This window comes from Ambystoma mexicanum, chromosome 14 (assembly GCF_040938575.1).
Source record: "Ambystoma mexicanum isolate Mex_15411 chromosome 14, UKY_AmexF1_1, whole genome shotgun sequence".
Taxonomy (NCBI): domain Eukaryota; kingdom Metazoa; phylum Chordata; class Amphibia; order Caudata; family Ambystomatidae; genus Ambystoma; species Ambystoma mexicanum.
Window position 1 is genome coordinate 106,168,077 of NC_090940.1, and position 16,953 is coordinate 106,185,029.

The 16,953-nt window shown below is 48.2% G+C and overlaps 1 long non-coding RNA gene across 1 annotated transcript in view; it reads left to right on the forward strand.

Annotated features, from left to right (window-relative positions):
- Positions 1-16,953, forward strand: part of LOC138527462 (uncharacterized) — a 429,641-nt gene that overhangs the window by 247,300 nt on the left and 165,388 nt on the right. Inside the window, exon 2 of the long non-coding RNA XR_011283931.1 lies at positions 16,755-16,810. This is a non-coding gene — a long non-coding RNA (uncharacterized lncRNA). The remainder of the gene's footprint in view (positions 1-16,754; positions 16,811-16,953) is intronic.

Genomic DNA, 16,953 nt, shown 5'->3' on the forward strand with positions numbered 1-16,953 from the left:
CAAAGCAATTTAGAAAAATAAGTTCAGGTAGAATAGAACAAAATGACCAAGAAGTAACGAATAATAATCTGATTATCCAACAATATGTAAACATTACATCAGCATAATTATATACATTATATCCAAAAACACTAGACATGACAAACATCAACCCCCCCTTTAACCTTCCCACCCCAGTTGGAAATAGAATATATAAATAGAACATACTCTGTTGAAGTGTCAAACATAAAATTCATGGAAAATACCCCATTGCTCTTCATAAGAATCTTCTCTATGTAATGCAGCAAATGTGATCTTTTCAAAGCGTGAAAGAAGCTGCACATGCACTAACCATTCTTCTACACATGGCTTTTTTCTAGTCTTCTAAATACGCAAAATTTGTTGGGTCGCCACCAGAAGGACTTTAGCAACATAATGTCGCATAACCAAGATGACAAGTGCAGCTCGGGGATTTCAAAAGTACAGCTGATGGTGTTCTTGGAGAACTAAATATATTATTTTTATTTTATTTGAACATAAACTACAGTTTATACACAAGGCACAAACTTTAGGTTAAAAAAAAAAAACTATATTCCAAACTATATCAACTCTATCTAGAATATCATTCCAAAATCCCTTAACTCGTGCACACTCCCACAGCATATGTAGCATAGTGCCCTTTTCATTAGTGCAACCCCAATACCGATCATCACTTAATCCTAGATTAAACATCTTATCCGGGGTCCAATAAAGACGCCCCAGGATCCTTTGCTGGATATAGTGCAGATTCAAATCAATCTTAGTCTTAACTGGAACCTTCCACAAACTCTCCCAATCCCTTATTGTGATAACTACTCCTAATTCTTCAGACCATGCATTTCTCAACTTGTCCCATGAAACTTTTGTACTATTCTCTTACCAATTTCTGAAATTGAAACTCATCATTGAAGCCCAGCTGGAAGAGGAATTGCTGCTGCTTTCCTTTGACTAAATCTAAAAGCTGTCGAGTCTGTTGGACTGGTCCGAGAGAGGACCTAGCTAGGAGACCTCTTCCTGAGCTACGAGGGACCATCATGGAAAACTGCTGCTCTTCATCAAGGCACCCTGGAAGCCAGTCCTGAAAGGCTGTTGACCAGAGAAGGGGTCCGCCGAGAATCTTAAAGTAAAGCGCTGGGACATCAAGGCCATCGAAGTCCATTGCCGTCGACCGGGGTTTGGAGGATTTCCAAGACCGCTGGAAGCCAGTCTAGTCGTGTCGCCCAGAAGCTGACACAGCTTGCCGCTGTGCTGCTCGACGACAGGAGCCACGAAAGCTCCACCTTTGCCTAAGAACATTTGACTGAGGGGGCTCCCTTGCCGTCACTGTCGAAGCTGCAAATCAACGCAAGTGTTCCACTTTTCGTCAAGGATCTCGACACCTTGTGGCTCCTGCTTTAAAGGGAGTCCACCCTCGAGGGAATCGTCGACGACACAACAGGTACATTGGGATGGTTGAACATTTTGACCTGGAAGCAAGATGTATTTAAACATTTATGGACTGGGATTGTTAACACTTTTATTACAGGTTGCCCACGTGGGGGAATCATCACTCAGAATTGTGTAGTAGTAGCTGGACAAAGCAGTCTGCCATTATTTAACCTAACTTGCCTTCCTTCCTATGATCTGTTTAGACACCTTACTGCATGATGTGTATGCTACCTTATAACTGTCAGTAGTTGATGCATTTTAAAGGAATTTAAAGTTAAGTGTGGTACCACATAGATATTGTATATATTTGCCATATTAAAATTACCAGTGTGCAAAGTGTTGTTGATTTGTATATATCTTGAACCTTATTTTTATTTAAAGAACTGTTAGCACATAACATAGTATGTGGACATTACTTTGTGGGGGGTTGCGGACTTGCTGTACTTAAGAACCAGCCAGCATCACCTCCTGAGAGCGCAAGCCTTGGTTGCTCGTCCATTGCTACCACAACAGAGACCCTTGGCTGGGGGTGCTCTGGGCTTCTACTCTGCCATATAGAGGGCAGGAGTACAGATACCCCCCCCCTCCAGTCTTTGCAGACGGTCCTTTCCTTGACGTCACTAGGTTTCTCTGTGAACTTTGAAAAGTCTTGCTTAACTCCATCTCATAACATGCTGGTCTTTGGGTTGCGTCTGAACACGCTCTCAAGTGTTGCCATGCCTTCTGAGGAGAGGGTGAAGTTCATTCTGATGAAAGTCGTTCAGCTCCATATCTGCCAGTTTCTTAGGTCAGCTCTCTCAAGTCCCTCCTAGGAGTAATGTCCTCATGCACCCCATTGACCCCACACTTCATTCTCTGAATGCGATCCCTTCAGGAGTTCCTGGATGCTTGTTGGCAGCAGATTTCGGGACCCTGGGAAGATGAGATTCATCGAACATGTCCTTTTCACAAAGCTCTCCAGTGGTGGAGCTTTGGTCTCGATGTCACTCAAGCTGTGCCCTTTCGCCTCACAGACAATCAGATCACAGTCACGACTGATGCTTCACTGAAGGTCTGGAGAGCTCACGTCGTCTGATTCTATGCCAGTGGTTGCTGGTCTCCCGACGAGAAGACACTCCACATCAATGTTCTGGAGCTGGGCAGTGTTCTGGGCCTTGAAGTTCTTCAAGCCTCAACAGCAAAACCGTGTGGTTTGCGTCTTCAAGGACAACAACCACCATGTTATATATTCCCAAGCAGAGGGGCACCCACTTGCCCATTCTGTCAGCAGAGTCACAGGCATTGTGGCCATGGCTGATTACACACAATATTTTCATGATCCCTTTTCATCTAACAGGGATCCACAACACAGCAGGCTCCCTCAGCAGGGAACTCAGATCCTGCCATGAATAGGAGCTTCTGCATGTCCTGGTTCTCTGCATTTTCTCAAGGTGGCGGTTTCTGGAAGACTATCTGTTTGCGACAGCGACAAACAAGAATGTCTCTACATTTGTGCACAGGTTTCTCAAGGCTGCAAGTCTGGGAGACACGTTCTCGTTCCCATGAGAAGGGATGTTCCTCTATGCTTTAACCTCAATCCCTCTCATGCATAGAGTACTCGGTGCACTCAAACAGTGGTGCATGATGATCCTAGTTGCCCCAGCCTAACCACAACACATTTGGTACTCTGACCTCCTCCACTTCTCCGTGGCTCTGCCAATCAAGTTGCACCCTCTCTCCGACCTCCCCACTAGAGACACAGGGTCAGTGTTGCACCATGATTCAGCATCCCTCAACGTGACGGCCTGGCTCCTACAGCCTGGAGTTTGGAGACGTACCTCTGCTTCCTGATTGTCCGGACCCTTGTGCCATCTATTCAGTCTTTGTACAAAAGCAAGTGGAAACCTTCACCATCTGGTGTGTAGGTTAACTTCTCGACCCATTTGCGTACAGGCACCGGAAGTCTTACCGTACCTAGCCAATGCTGGTTTAGCGCACGCTTCCGTCAAGGTACACTTGGCAGCTATTCTGCACTATATTTGTTCCCCAGGCGCGTCTTCTCTTTGATCACACAGGCTGGTCCTGGAATTCCTCAAGGGACTGTTTATCTCCCGAGCTCCTGCTCCAGCCCGGTAACTATACATAGTGCTCTCCAAGCTGATAGGTCCTCTTTGTGAGCCTCTGCACAGAGCCTCTTTAGTTTCTTTAAAGTTTCTCTCCTGGTAGTCTTTCCTAATTGCCATTACTTCTGCCAGATGGGTTGGCGAACTTCACGCTCTCTCCTGTAAGCCTCCTTATTTGACATTTCATCAGTCCAAGCTGGTCCTTCACACAAAACCTTCCTTTAACCCAAAGTTTCTGTCTTCATTTGACATTCATGAACCGTTAGTTCTAACTGTGTTCTTAGTTTCGACCACATATCCTGCTGAGCACTTCTTGCATTCTCTGGATGTGACCCATGAAAACTTCTATGTGGTTTGCACTAAAGTCTTCCGCAAATAGCCAACATTTTTTGAGGCTTTCGGACCTTCCAGCAAAGACAACAGCCTTTCAAAGTCTTCCATTGCAAGATGGTTATCAACATGCATTTCCCACAGTCATCAGATGGCCAACAGGCCCCTTCTTGGCATGCCAAGGGCACATCTGACAAGGGCTATGGCTGCTACTATTACAGCATTCTTGTCTTGTGTTCCCCTGCCGGACATTTGCAGGGTTGCCACGTGGAGCCCTGTCCGTACTTTCACAGGGTTCTACTGCATCAATGGGGATTCCAGGGAGGAGGCCTGGTTCTGTCATGCAGTGCTTTGTAACCTGTTTGTGCGAGAGTTGGTTACTTCTGTTGAGCTATGCCTCTGCCGGTTTTGCTTGCATGTACTGCTTTGTAATCCTATTCAAACAGCATGTAAATCTATAAAAGATCCAAACCTGGAGAATGTAGTAATTTACTCAAATATAACCCATGCTCTCCAGCCTTGATATCTTTCATAGATTCACATGCAACCCTCCCACTGTCCCCTCTTTGTCTCATACTGCCACATCATGTGTGCTTGCCAATTCTGAAGATGACCTCCAGGGGTGGCGCTAAGGGAGACCTGTCTAATTGGATGTATGCAATATGACCCTTAATAACTCTATTAGAGCAATAAAGTGACAAGAAGCTTAAAAATGTAAAGGTAAACTGCTTTAATTTTACCCTGGATTCTGAGGCATTCAAACAGTATGTGAAACTATGAGGAATAACAATGACTGTGAACAGGAGTTACAGGTAACGTCTTCTTTTACCATCCAGTGTCTCAAACCACACCGGGGTTAGATTTCAACACAGTACAAGTAGCTTTCCTTACTGCTATTAAGTCAGTAAGAAAGATAAGTGAGTTACAAGCCCGATTGGTACCTGAACCATTTGTAACTATGCATAAAAATAAGGTGGTGTTTAGAACACATCAAGGGTTTTCCCCAAAATTCACATCTAGATTCCATGTTAACCAAACAGTTGAATTACAAGCTTTCTTCCAAAATCCGTAAAGTAAAGGAGCAAGAGACTTGCATACATTGGGTGTTCATAGGGCTGTAATGTAGTACCTTGAAAAAAGGGTATATGAAAAACACAGCAATTTTCTGTGTCCAAGGAAACACTGAGAGAAGAAAATGCAGCCACCAACAAGGCACTTGCATTTACACCAATGTCTCATTCAACCAGTAGTACAGGACCCAACACTAGCTTTCCTTGCAAATGTTCTGTGGGAGGCCATTTGCAAGGCAGCCACTTGGAGTTCAGTACATACATTCACAGAACATTGTGTGGACACCCAATCAAGATCAGACTCAGGTTGGGCATGCAATTTTAAGACCTTTATTCACTCCTACAGCTCACCATCCACAAAATTATGCTGGCTAGTCTATGCAAAGCACATTCATAAGCTCCAGAAGACAAATCTTAACAGTAATCATCTTTCTGTAGCTTGTGCTTGCTTACAATCTCATCTGCACACCAATCCACCGCACGTTGGAGCAGAAGGGGGAAAAAGTATTTTTCAAAGACAACACACTTTCACATCCTATGTCAGAAAACAATCTCAGGACACTGTTGCATGAAGGATAATGGGTACCCGTACACATAGGATAGGGATAGTGTTATAGGTAATTCTCCAGCATGGGGTGGGGCAGGCATGGATTCACATGCTCATGAATATTCCCCGTCGTCAGGCTGGGAATCCTCGGTAAAGAAAAAATCAGTATCAGTTTCGTTTCTGATCTGTCTTTCTTAGTAGTAACCAATCACTGATCTCTGGGTCATACTGCCCCCAGCCAATGACTGCCCTCTCCCTAAGCCCCGCCTCTGGCTGCCATCCTCAGATTTTTACCGCACGCTCAAGTGTTGGGAGTCCTCGTGCTTTAGCTCTCGAGTTTTTGCTGCGTTTTCGCGCTTTTTCAGGAGATTTTATAATTTTTTCGGTTTAATCGAGCCTCAAGCTCCACCGTTTCTACTTCCGATACCGGGGACCCGTTTCGGAATTCTTCCATGCCCCTCAAGGGTGAAGTTTTCATCGAGTTTACGCTTCTTGGAGGATTCCGGAAGATCTACGGCCTACCTCAACGGACATGGCCCAGGACAAGGGAAGCTCGACACCCGGATCCAAGCTGTTCAGGTGCTGCCCTGGATGCGAATTACAAAACGTTTTCAAGGAGGACGAGCATTCGCGATGTCTATACTGCCTTCATGAGGACAAGACGCACGTGGAGAAGGACTGTGCGTTCTGCAAGAACCTTTCGGAACGGACCAAGCAAGATCGTCGTTCCCGCCTCGTGGCCTGGCTGGAGAAGGGTACAGCAGGTGAGAAGGCGAAGAAAAAGTCTGAGCGGGCTTCTAAATCCTGTGAGGGCACCCCGGCGACGGGGGCCCAACAGAAGGCCAAGCACTGCGAGTCCGCCGGCACCGGGAGCGCCGAAAGGTCGGGCTCTTCGGCTGCCAGGCAGGGCGCGACTTCCCCGGCACGTTCAACCACGAGCCAGCGCTCTGGTTCGGGGAAAAGGAAGTCCGAGAACCCAGGTAAGCTGCTGGAGCGGCCCCGGTCGATCTCGAAGGGGGAGTGAGGCGCTGACCCTCCCCCCAAGACGAAGGCCCAGGACGCACCTAAGGTGGTGAGTGCTTTGATCCAGCCGGCAAAAGCCTCTATCGAAGTGGTCGCTGCGACCCTGGCGAAGCCGGCTGAGACTACGCCAGTGAAATCGGCCTCTGGGCCCAGAGTATCCCTGCCACCGCGGAGGGAATCCTCTTTCCAGCCCATCGTTAAGACCCCTGTGAAGTCCCCGGCGGAAAAAGAGGGGGGGAGGGCGGTGGCCATTACAGACTCAGAATCAGCCTCTGAGGAGGAGCTGGTGGAAACCGAGAAGGGCCTCAACGAGAGGTTCGAGAAGGTTCGATCCCAGGGGGCGGTCCCCGCTGACGTGATCGAAGATAGCAATGATGGCGAAGAAGAGGGCCCAGTGGAGCGGCCATCACGTCCGTCCCAGCCATTACCCGAGCCCCAGGATAGCTTGGCGGCCATTTTGTTGGCGATCCAATCCTTGTAGATAAGGACGAGATTACCACGGACCCCGACGGATGATCCAGAACCGGGCCTGTCGGGAAACCCTCTGAACAAGCGGAGGAGAGTCCACCCCTCTCCGCCCTTCGTGCCCATGAGGCCTGTGGACCCCTCACCCCCCTCGCCGGACCCTAGAGAGGATACGGCGACGGATACAGCGACGGGGACGGACGACGGCGGCGATGACACAGCGGACATCCCGTCATCACCCCCCCCCTCTGGCTTCTCCAGCCGAGGAAATTGGCTCCTTTCGCGCCATGATAACCAGGGCATCCGAGCTCTTCCAGCTCTGCCCTGAAGAACGAAAAAAGGAAGGGTTTCTTTACCAACAACGAGAGGCCAAGAGGAAGACGGTCCTCGCGGTGCCTTTGCTCGACGACATCTGGGAATAGGGGCTTGCTGTCCTCAAGAACCCTTCCACGACACCTGCCAAGAGGGACAGGTACGAGAAGAAGTACCGAGTCCCCGATGCCGCCCCCTTGTGCCTCAGGGCCCAGCCCACGCCAGACTCTGTCGTCTCGGCAGCAACTAAGAAGAAAGCAGCGGGTGTGGCGGCTTCAACTTCCACTTCCCCGCCGGACAGCGAGGGCAAGAAGTTGGACTCCATGGGACGACGAGTCATCTCGTCGGCAGCAACGACGATTGAGGCGGCCAATGCCTTAGCGATCGTGGCCCGCTACGACAGGGAGCTCTGGTTCAAGATACCTCCCCTGCTAGACTTTCTACCTGACGACAAGAGAGCGGAGGCCCTACAAATTCTGCAGGAAGGCGAGGTGGCGTCGGATCACGCCATAACGGTGGCAACAGACATTGCCGATACCGGATTTCACCAATTGGGCAACAGAGTTTGCCTCCGACGAGGATGGCTCAAGGCGACAGACTTTCGCCAGGACATCCAGACCAGAGTGTTGGATATGCCGTTCGACGGCAACAACCTTTTTGGTAAGGCTGTGGACGAGTCTCTCCAGGCCATCAAGACCGACTCGGAGACGGCCCGGGCCCTAGGGGTACTTCAACAACGACGGCCCTTTCGGAGCTCCGGAGGCAGACAGGGTGCCTCCAAAGGATCCAGCGGTGGCTCTTCCACTTACCGCCAGGCGTCCCGCTCCTCTTCCCAGGAGGCCTACAGAGGTCGCGGCAAGCAAGGGGGATCCCGCCGTCGTCGGCAAGGCCGCCTCCAAGCAAGACTGACCCGGCTGTGTTTCGTCTGGCACCCACCGAAGCACCCCGGTGGGAGGCCGGCTGACGAAGTTCATCAGCGTGTGGGAGTCTATCTCCACCGACCGTTGGGTGCTGGACACCCTGGCCAACGGGCACTCGCTGGAATTCCAAAAGAAGTGCCCTCGCATTCCTCCCGTGGCCAGGAAGGAGAATCACGTCCCTCAACTGCTGTTGGAGGTAAGGGCGATGCTCAAGAAAGGTGCCATCGAGCTCGTCCCCAGGAGGCTCCGGGGCTCCGGAGTGTACTCAAGGTACTTCCTCGTCAGAAAGAAGACAGGCGGTTCGCACCACATCCTGGACCTGCGTCGGTTAAACAAATACATCAAGGCGCAGAAATTCAGGATGGTCCCCCTCCAGCACGTGCTGGGACAGCTGGAGGAGTGCGACTTCGTATCGTCGTTGGACCTGGAGGATGCTTACTTCCACATCCCCATTCTAAAAGGGCACAGGAAGTTTCTCAGGTTCGTGGTTCAGGGACGCCACTACCAATTCAGAGCCCTACCCTTCGGATTAAAGTCGGCACCCAGGGTATTTACCAAGTGCCTGGCACCAGTGGCGGCGCGGCTGCGCCTGCAGGGGATCCACATCTACCCCTACCTGGACAACTGGCTAATCTGGGCAAGGACAAGAGAACTCGCCGTCGAACACACAGCGAGGACCGTCCGGCTGCTCACGGAACTGGGGTTCGCCATCAACTACCCCAAATCCCACCTGGTTCCTTCGCAAGTAGCACTGTTTCTGGGAGCAAAGCTCGATACAGTGGGGCAATTGGCCTCCCCGTCAGAGGAGAGGACGAAGACCATCCTGGGCAAGGTGCGGTGCCTGCTAGCCACGGACGTGGCCAGGGTGAGGTCCATCAAGTCCCTCCTCGGGATGATGTCCTCATGCATCTATCTGGTACCCCTTTGCAGACTTCGGATGCGTCCGCTACAGGAGTTCCTCGACGCCCGCTGGTTTCCGGCGACGGGCTGCTTTGAGGACAGGATCCCTCTCGACGAGGAGATCCGTCGGGTGATCCTATGGTGGGGTATCCATGCTCACCTCACTACAGGCACGGACTTTCAAACCCCAGCGTTTCAGGAGACGGTGACGATGGACGCCTCTCTGGAGGGTTTGGGGGCCCACACCGGAGATCTCCACGCAAGAGGCCTTTGACTCCCGGAGGAGAGGTCTCTCCACATCAACATTCTGGAGCTCTGAGCAGTGTTCTGGGCGCTCAAGTCGTTCCTTCCGTCCCTCAAGGACAAAGTGGTGAGGATCTTCACCGACAACACCCACGATGTTCTACATACGGAAGCAGGGGGGCACCAGATCCCCAGCCCTATCCAAGGAGGCCCAGGATCTGTGGCACTGGGCCGTCGCCCAGGGGATGTTTCTGGTTCCCTTCCACTTGGCAGGAATAAAAAACACCATCGCCGACTCACTCAGCAGGGAGCTGCGCTCGTGCCACGAGTGGGAACTACGTCAGGACCAGGTGGATCGGCTCTTTCGACGATGGGGCAAACCCCGGATCGACCTTTTCGCGACGGCGACGAACTCCAAGTGCCAGAGGTTCGCCAGCAGGTTCCCGCAGCCGAGGAGCATGGGCGATGCTTTCTCGTTCCCGTGGGATGGCCTGTTTCTATACGCGTTCCCTCCGTTGCCGTTGCTGCTCCGCCTCATCAACCAGCTCAAGAAGTCCAGGTGCAGAATGATCCTCGTCGCACCGGCTTGGCAGAGGTAGATCTGGTTCCCGGACCTTCTGGACTTGTCAACATCCCCACCAGTCAAGCTGCCGACGGACGCGGATCTTCTCTCCAGAGAAGGAGGCGCCATTCTCCATCACGACCCACAGTTGCTGAACTTGCAGGCCTGGCTCCTGCAGCACTAGAGTTTGGAGGGTATGATATCCCGGCTGACTGCAGAGAGGTTCTTGCAAAAGCCAGGGCGTCCTCAACTCTTAAGTGTTACGGTCATAAGTGGAAGAGGTTCTCTGTCTGATGCCGTGCACAGAAGATTAACCCTCTGCGGATTACGGCCCCTCAAGTACTGCCGTACCTACTGTCGCTGGCCAAAGCTGGTCTGGCTCACGCCTCCATCAAAATACATCTGGCTGCCATCTCCCAATATACCAGGACTACGGGACGGGCGTCCTTGTGGTCTCATCGCCTGGTGAAGGAATTTAGGAAGGGACTATTCCGATCGTTCCCGCCGGTGAAGGCTCCTGCCCCGGCGTGGGAGCTTAATGTGGTGCTGACCAGGTTCATGGGGGCCCCATTGAGCCTATGCATTCGGCGCCTTTGAAGTTCCTGTCATGGAAGACAGCGTTCCTCGTGGCCATAACCTCTGCACGACGAGTGGGAGAGATCCAGGTCCTATCTTGCAAGCCTGCATACTTGACTTTTCATGACACGAGGGTGGTGCTGAGGATGCACCCCTCCTTCATGCCCAAGGTGCCGTCGGACTTCCACCTCAACGAGCCCTTGGTGTTACCAGTTTTCTTCCCGTCGCCTTCGACGCCGGCCGAGAGGACTTTGCACTCGCTGGATGTAGCTAGAGCGCTGAAGTTCTACGTGGACCACATGAAGAGTTTTCGGAAGACGTCACAACTGTTTGTGAACTTTGGGTCTGTGAATCAAGGGAAGGCTCTCTCGAAGACTTCCATTTCCAGATGGCTCTCCGGCTGCATCATGCACTGTCACCGGTTGGCAAACCGACTGCTGCCCGGCCGTCCGAGAGCCCATTCGACCAGAGCGATCACTGCTACCACAGCGTTCCTGTCTGGTGTGCCCCTGCTGGACATCTGCAGGGCTGTTACGTGGAGGTCGACGTACACCTTCACAAGATTCTACTGCGTCGATCGGGACTCCAGGGAGGAGTCCAGGGTCGGCCAAGCAGTGCTGCGCAACCTGTTCGCCTAAGGTGAGCCTGGTGAGGAGGTAAGAGTTGCTTAATGTTGAGTTTTGTATGTAATGCTTAATGTTGAGCCTTTGCCACCTCCCGTGGTTGTGCATGTGTATACTGCTATGTATTCTTTTATTTTATTCATGAGCATGTGAATCCATGCCAGACCCCATGCTGGAGAAGGAACAAGTTACTTACCTGTAACTGGTGTTCTCCAGCATGGGTCTGGCATGGATTCACATGCGAACCCTCCCACCTACCCCTCTGCGGCTCTTCACTTGGTCATACTGCCACTTTGCGTGCTACCAAATCTGAGGATGGCTGCCAGAGGCGGGGCTTAGGGAGAGGACAGTCATTGGCTGGGGGCAGTATGACCCAGAGATCAGTTATTGGTTACTACTAAGAAAGACAGATCAGAAACGAAACTGATACTGATTTTTTCTTTACCGAGGATTCCCAGCCTGACGACGGGGAATATTCATGAGCATGTGAATCCAAGCCAGACCCATGCTGGAGAACAACAGTTACAGGTAAGTAACTTGTTCCTTATTTCACGATCAACGGCCACTTTTTCAAATTCAAAAAAACATATATACTCTGACAAACCACTAGACAGTGGCCTATTAAAAGCATGTGATGCTAAGCACAGAAAGACTGTTACTGGTAAGTAATATTTGCCACACAGTATTTTTCATTATTTTATTCCCCTACTCCCCAGGACGATCCTATTTACATTGCCTGCCAAGACGTGTTTTGACCAACAAGTCTTTTTCAGAGCAGATAGTGGTAAATACTCATAAAGCAGCAAACATTAAATGTGGTTGTATTAAATCCTGACTCAAATGTATCATATTATATCAAAATTTGTGTTGCAGTATGCTTTAATCATCATATGTAAAGACACACTGCCTGCAAGTTTCTCACCATTCTAAAATATTAATGTTTAGGGTTACACAATGTGGGGCAATACCATCTGTATGGTATCTGTTTGACTTGGGGGTAATGCGACCCTGGCTGTATTCAGCTCACAAATTGGTGGACAGAGTCACGTGTTGAGTATTTACCACTACCTGCATTGAAAAGACCTGTTGGTCGAAACAACTGTTGGCAGGCAATGTAAATAGTGCAGTTATAAAAATAAATGAAGACCTGCCTGTTCCCAAGACTATTTAGAAATCCTATATAATAAAAGGCCAGATGTATGTATCCCATACAGTCAGATGAAAAACGGAAAACAAATGTTTCTATTAATATGAATTGCAAACAATTATACCACATAATATATTATCACTCTAAGAATGTCTTTCGTTATGCACTTTGGCCTGTGTACACAGGCTTTCACACTAGTGTAAATATATACAAGACATCACAATTGGAATATTATGGTCCCCGATCACAGCATCCAAAAAAGTCGAAACCATGATGATTGTTTCAAAGCAATAATTATGAGAAATCCATTACCACAATAAGAGAAGAACTTTTCCTATGCAAAGTTCTCCTAAACAACATTGTTCATATGTTCAACTAAAGAGGAAGTGTATAGAAGAAATAACCATGAGAAAACATCCAACAAAAACTTGACATATTTCAAATGAGGTGTCAAGTTGGGGAAATATTTCAAATTTCAAAGAAATGCATATACATCAGGCATGCAAATGAGGTAACTCATTGGGTACTGCACAACAAATTAGTCAAAGTTGTTTAAATCAATCTTTCAGTGTTTGCAATACAATTTCTTGCCATTCTATATTTTGGCACATTTGAAAAAATAGGTCAAAGCATTGGTACGTTACTTTCAAAACCATAACTCAAAGCATAGATTGACTTGTACAATGTTTCAGCGTTCAATTATTGCCTTCAGGTTATATATATTTTTTTTTTATTAAACACATCATATGAAAAAATAACTACATAGAATACAATACAAAAACCCACCCATGTGGAAAGAATACAGAAAATGCAAGCAATAGAAAGATGCAGCACTCTGGGTAATGAAACGGGTGAAAGGCAATCAACCACAATGTTTGTAAAAGAGTTATGTTCTTGTGCGAGGAAAAGGGATTAACAGTGGCCTAACAAGTCACCAGCGGTGGGGCAGTTAGGAGTCAATAATACCTTCTCTTTTCTTGGTGAATCAACACTGCAGAACAGGCTTCTTGATGCTGTGTGAGCTGTTTGACGATCAAGACAGTGCCAAAGCAGCGCTGTTGGTCCGAATGTGCCGAATAGTTGCAAAATTCAGCATGAGGCAGTATGAAAAAGAAGAAGAGGGATGCTGGCTGATCTGCCCCTCGGGTTGTGATAGTTCAAATACAGGGGTTCAGGGACAAAATAAGCCCTTCTCATTTTCCCAAACACAGCAGAGGCAGGAAAACACCTGCAGGGATTATTCACCTCCAGTGAAGTCCTGGTACCAGTGTAGCTGGCAGAGAGGCAGGTCTTGCTCCAGCAACAGGCTACCCCCAATGTGCCCTGGAGATGGTTAGTGAGCAGAGGTTTTCTCTGCCTTGGAACATCTCTCTTCTCCTCACGATTGGAGGGCTTTGGAAAGGACTGATCTTCCAACCGGTTCCAAACAAATTCTTCTTGAAGTGATTGAAGTCTAGAGATTGAGACAGAGGAGTGGGAGACCCCTCTTTTGTAGGCAAAAGTGCACAAGTGATTGGACAAATGCAAGACCGGTAGAGGGTCAAGATGAGAAACAGAAGGCTGAACTTGAAATGGAAAAGTAGCAGTGTCTGATTCAGAAAGGAGAGGAATAGGTTAAGAAGAAATGGGATAAGGTGGGAAAAGTGACACACCAGGGGAAGAGAATACAAAGACGGAATGTGGAAAAGAAACCTTAGTGGTAAGGAAATGGGCAAGGTCAATGTGAGAACGTGAGCAAGAGTAAGGTGGATCAGAAGGTGGTTGAGACACAATTCGGTTAAGTAGCTGAAATAAATGATGAGGACGGAAAGAAACCTATCAGTGATAACAGAGGTAGGAAAGGAGGGTAACTGTCAAAGAAATTATGAGTTTATATCGTTTTTAATAATTCAGTATAGCCGCAAACTGCTGGCTAATGACACACACAGTTTAAAAAACAAATGAAAAAAGAACATAAAATTTGTTAGTCACAAAATTAGAGTGATACAATGGAATATAAGTGTGAAGAAAAGGCAGAAAGAATGAAAGCTAACGCATGTAACAGTTCTTTTCCTGTTCAATCAGGTTCCTCAGTAGATAACACTTTTGAATCACAATCTAATTTGATGTCACAAATTTCACATCAAACAAAGCAGCCATATCGAAATACTGTAAATCATGGTCTCACATTAGAGAAGATATTACAAAAGAAAAGGCAGACTAACAGCAGTATTGCTGATTTCCAGTCAAACCGACTCGCAGGAATACCCCTAGTTTCCAGTGTACTTTGTGAGACAATCTCAGTTACAGCGATTGTCTTCCATTTAATAGCTGTCTTGAGCTCCAAGTGTGGGGGACAAACCATTCCCACCAATCCTAGTTTCAGCTAAAGCCTATTGTGGGCTTGTTTTCATCAGGACTGGGTTCCTGTTTTTTAATGCCATCAAGTTTGTGCACGGTATACTGTAGGCGTCATGTTAGGATCACCCGCAGTAACAGGCTGAGATGACTCATGGGTCATGTGTGTCAAGGCGTAAACCCAAAACCGCACTTCCAAATGCTGTCCAGGGGAGCTGCATCAAGGTGCGACAGTCAGAACGAGATTGGAGAAGTATTGTTTTTAGTTAGTACACTATAGGAAGGAGCCAATGGAGAAAGAAAATCAAAATCAGCAAGGGAATGTGTTTTCTTTCAGCGTGGCAAAGAAAAGCACAAAGATAGATGCGTTTAGGAATAGGCAGGCCTCAAGTTCGCCTATGGATATCAGGCTGAAGGTTTTACTGTACCCTTCTTCTTAGTAGTCTGCATCTGTTCCTAACTGTTTCTGGAAATATTTGGTTTATTTCCAGTAGGTGTTAATAGAACAAACTTATCAGCAAAGCTCACCCAATGCCACAGATCCGCTCTCCTCTCACTGTCTCAGAGAGCTTTGCTAAGGCCTTTTCACATCCCTCGACTAGGGTCCTGACATCACTCTTCGTATTAACACCCCTACTCGTGTTCTGTTTCTGACCCTCTTCATCGCTCTGCCATGTGATTGTTATTCCTCACGCCGTGGGTTCCATCCCTTCAGATCGGTAATCCCTGCCTTATATAGGCCCTGCTTGAGCATTCCTGCTCTGGCAATCTAGAAGCTCTTTTTCTTCCAATGCCAGCTAGTCTTTCTCCCTCTGATGTTTACTAAACACCTTCATGATTTATTTCGCCAGCTCCTCCTGATCTCCTCCTTCCACTTCCTTTTCTCCTGTCTCCAACCTCATTTCTAAGTTCCTGCCAAAGCTTCCCTTAGAACAGCACAAAGATGCTGCAGTGACCTTCCACAACCTTCCCCAAATATTCACACCCTCGGAGCAATGGCTTATATAACTCAGCAAACCGTCCCCCCTGGCAGTACTGCCTTTGAGGCTTCAACCTGTTTGGAGATAATTAGTGAGTGATTTGCTGAAATCCATAGCTTCACCTGGTTGAGTGACAGAGAGGGCGGACGGCCAAGTCTTCAAATGGCTGATCTGCTATCTTGGATTTCCTTTAAGTCTTTTTGCTGTTCTGCCAGTTGTCATGGAGACTGCGACATGCAGGCTTATTAGTGCCATTTGGGGACACCCCTAACTGCAAGGTTAGTGATGTAATAAACGCCACTTAGCTTGTGTTTACTCTGTTCAAGAAGCAAGGACTGTCCGCATCGTCTGGGCATGCCACAGGTGTATGCAAACCCGTTTCGCAAGCAGTGTTGTACGTTTCGATCTCCCCCAAATCCCACCTGGTTTCGCGAGAGGGGATCCTGTACAGTATGTTGGTGAGCCTCTGATGTCTGAGATGCAGCTGCTGGGGAACCACAGTTTCTAGCACTTTCTCACGTGTTTGCGTCTATCCAGGATCCTTCTTAAAGGGACCTTGAAGGCGCTCACTGCAAAACTTTGGTTGTTTGGCTCTAGGTACCTGAGAATGTTGGCCAAGACTCGCCAGCGGATCTCTTTTAGGCCAAAGTCTTTTGCTCACCACTTGAAGGGCTAGTGGTTGTAGTACTGCCCCTGTGACTGTTACCTGTCCCCATGGAGGGGGCTATGTAAGGTTGACCAGGGGGTATTCTTCATATTGCCCAAGTCCATCATCCACTAGCTTGGAGACGCATCCCGCCCCCTTGGTCACCGCACTAGAAGTCTCCATAATCGGGATGGGGACTTTGCTCACAGGCTATACCCAAAAAGCTGCAATGTTGATGTTTGTGATAAAATAGCACTGTTTTTTCCTGTGGAGTTGGAAAGTAAGGTTAGATAGTTACTTTGACTGGGGTGATGCTAAAACATTTCAGTTGTGATTCAAATATTAATATCTCCAAAAATACTTATTTCCAAGGTCTACGAATTTTTGCATTACTTCTACCCATAATGTTGCATCAGCTGAAGTTTGCTTACAGCGGATGTGTGTGTGCTGGTATATTTGTTAGGAAGAGACTCATACAAAGTAGGTTCATTACCAGCAGTAAAATATTGTATGTCTGTTTTTCAGGTTAGTTTCTGGATCCACCAGGCTATCTCTCAGGAATGTCCAGTTGCAGCCCAACTGTACGATTGAATTACATATCACCTATCGGTGCAGTATCAAAATCGTCTAAATGCTTTGTATAAATTCCATGTTTATTGGCTCTCACTTGTATCTTCTTAACTTTGCTGAGTCGGTTTGCTTACGAAGTCACGTCGGGTAGATG